General features: G+C 47.4%; 1 pseudogene; it reads right to left on the bottom strand.

Annotated features, from left to right (window-relative positions):
* Positions 1 to 878: 878 nt before the first annotated feature.
* LOC102411758 lies at positions 879 to 1740 on the bottom strand (annotated as a pseudogene).
* Positions 1741 to 3345: the final 1605 nt, after the last annotated feature.

Below are 3345 nucleotides of genomic sequence, written 5' to 3'. Positions count from 1 at the left end.
CCTTTTTCATTCTTTTTTCTTTTTTCTGCTCTGATTAGGTGGGTTCCAATGGCCCTGTGTTAGAGTTTGCTGATCCTTTCTTCTGTATTTTTCAGTATAGTTACTGTGTTCTTTAGTTCTGTGATTTCTTTTAGTGCTTTCTTATATTTTCCATCTCTGTTGAAATTCTCACTTTGTTCATTCATTCTTCTCCTAAGCATGATGAGTGTCTTTATAACCATTATTTTGAACTCTTATCAGGTAAATCACTTATCTCTGTGTCATTAAGGTCTTTTTTGAGGTTTTATCTTGTTTGTTAAATTGGAACATATTACTCCATTTTCCTTGACTCTCTGTGTTGGTTTCTATGTATTAGATAAAACGGCCACTTTTCTCAGTCTTGAAGGTGTGATCTCGTGTAGGAGATGAACCCTATTATTCAACCCTGCCCTAGCTCTTGGTTGTGTCTCAAACCTTTGTGATTGTCCAGACTGTCTATTCTTAGTGGCTCCCAGGAGCTGAGGCTGTACCAAGACTTGTCAGTGTTCCAAAGGGGAAGATCCTGGTCAGTATCTAGATGCAGGCTGATTGAAAGCCAGACTCTTTGGCAGCAGCATTTAAAGTATATAAATATACCTCTTTTGGAGAAGGCTGAGAGATGGGCATTCTTCTCTGCTCCTTTGTCACTGAGCCCTGGGTAGTAGCCAGTGAAGAATTATTTCTTTGTTTGCTACCATCCTGTTGAAGCTGTGAGTACAAGCCCCACTGGCTACCAGAGCCAGCTATCAAGGAATGTGTCCTCTGGGCAACAAACACAAAAGCTAGGCAACAGACATGTACACAATCTCTTCTATTCTTTTCTTTCAAAACAGTTTATTTTCTGTCAACCTATTTCCATTTTACGAGTTTGTAGAAGAGCTTAAGACCACTGCTGCCCATCCAGTGTCCTGAGCAGTGGGAACTGCAGGCCAGTCTTCAGTGGCAGGTTGGAATGCTCCAGTCTCAAGTGGGGAACTGCTGAGTAGGCTCTGAGGGCACCAGTGTGCCTTCAGACCAGTCTGCCACCTCAGGTTGAACAGCAGTGAACTCCAGAGCTGCAGTGATCCATTCTCCCTGAAATTCCTCCTTGGTCACAGCCTTCTCAGCTGTTGCCTGGTCTTCCTTTTCAGTCTCTCCAGGATCTCTGTAGAAGTAGAGATCAGGCATGACCTCTCATGGGTGTTCACTGGGGATTGTGCCATGCATGTGCCGAACTTTCCAGGTGCACCCCCCACATCAGACCCACTGAGTGAGCTCCCTGGTTGTTGCCTGGGACAGCAGTGTCCACATAGCACAGAGGACAGTCTGTGTTACACAGAACAATGATAGGCAGGTTAATGTAGAGCCTCTCACAGAAGCTGACAGTCAGCCCTGAAACCAGTGAGCACCAGATGTCTTTGCTCCTGGAAGACCATCAGGATCTGGTTAGGGAAGGAGCCTGGAGTGAGTGGCCAGAAATAGAAGTGGCTCCAGCAGCTGCAATAAACTTCCTGAAGGATGTGACACTGACATCAGCTGAGTTTTTAGTGACAACAGTGGCAGAAGCTGCCAAGAGAAGCTTCTCTGAAGTTCCCTTCAGATTTATGATGCCATCACTTTTCCTTTTGTAGATGTACTGTTCCATTTGGAAGTTAAGGTTGATGCCACCTAAGTGGGTTCTTGCAGAAATTTGAGGATATCCTCCTCCTTCATTTGCAGTACATCAAAGTTTCCAGGTATCATGAAAGTTTCCCTTTAAGTTACACTGGGAATCCAGAACAATGCCATATGGACCCTGTCTGGATAGCACAGAAAAGCCACAATTTCCTTTCTTGGAGACAGCAATGACCTCAAGCAGGGCAGAGAGCAGGCTTGAAGATGGCACCCACCAGCCTCCCTGGTCTCTGGAGAGGATTGCACTCAGCCCCACAATGTGTGTGTGCTCAGTTGTATCCAACTCTTTGCAACCCTATGGACTGTAGCCCATCAGCCTCCTCTGTCCATGAAATTTTCCAGGCAAGAATACTGGAGTGGGTTGCCATTTCCTCTTACAGGGGAATCTTCCCAACCCAGGGATCGAAACTGCTTCTCTTGGGTCTCCGGAATTAGTAGGCAGATTCTTTTACCACTAGAGCTGCCTGGGAAGACCCTAGATACAAGTTTAATTAGAACTCTGCTCTTTAGGCTAGAGCCGTGAAGGTCGGTCAATAGGCCCCTTTCAAAGAAAGAAGGGGGTTAGTTTCAGTCTTCTGGGTCTGCTCTCTGCCCTGGTGGCAGCTGGCCAAAAACTATCCCTCTGTTTGTCTCAGTCCCCTGAGACCTACAAATACGAGTCCCCCAGGGCATCCAGGGATATCCCTTGCGGTCAACCACAGAAACCAGGGCACCAGATATGAAAACCAGGAAACCAGATGTGAAAACCGGGATACCAGATGTGTACAGCTCCTCTCTGGGAAGTCTGTGCCCTCTGGAACGTGGCAGAGGACAGTGTGAGGATGGTGCCTGCCCTCCAGGCCTCTGGGAAGGATTACATCTCTATAGACATGTTGTTTGGAGCCTGCCCCTCAGGCTTTAGCTGTGGAGATGAGCTGACAGCCCTTGGCCTGCTGTCTCTGCTGTGTCTGTTAAACCCTTTCTCCATTTGTTACAGCCCTGTGGGACCCACGAGCATCAGCCCACCAGCTAGCTAGCCCAGCCAGGCAATCAAGAGGTGTCTCCTGGGTGGCAGCTGCAAAAACTGGATGTCAGATGAGGGTGCAAACTCAATAGTGGCAGCGTGGAGTGAGGCAGAGAGTGAAGATGGCCCCTGCTGGCCTGCAGAGAGGGCCATCTGAACACCAGAGGGTGTCAAGCTAGAGGCCGGCCCCTCAGGCTGATGCTTCAAGATCAACAAGCCTCTTTCATAGAAAGTCTGGGCTCTTTTCAGCCACTGCCCCTTCACCCTAGGAACAAGTTCATGCTGCCCTTCAAGAGCTGTTTCCCTTCAAAATCATGCCCTTCAGGATCATGACAGCCTCATGTATCTTGTAGATAGCTCCAGCGACTTTCATAGTTAGATGTTTTGAGGGCTCATTTCCCAAGTGCAAGTCTTGAAAGTAGGGGTGCCAGATGTGGGTTCAGACCCTTCACTTCTCAGGGAGCAGCTTTGGGATGGGAGTTCCCTCTCAATTGCGGGTCTCCATGCTGAGCGTGGGGTGTATGGTGAGACTGTGTCTCAGCATCTCGTACCCACTTTGATGTGAGTTTTTTCTCACTTACCCAATGTACTAAGAGTTATTTAGACAATTGTGAGATCTTTTCTTTTTTTTCAGAGGAAATTATTCCATATGTAGCTATAGACTGTGTGTC

The sequence above is a fragment of the Bubalus bubalis genome, chromosome 4, assembly GCF_019923935.1.
Source record: "Bubalus bubalis isolate 160015118507 breed Murrah chromosome 4, NDDB_SH_1, whole genome shotgun sequence".
NCBI lineage: Eukaryota > Metazoa > Chordata > Mammalia > Artiodactyla > Bovidae > Bubalus > Bubalus bubalis.
This window is presented reverse-complemented; position numbering and strand designations above follow the sequence as displayed.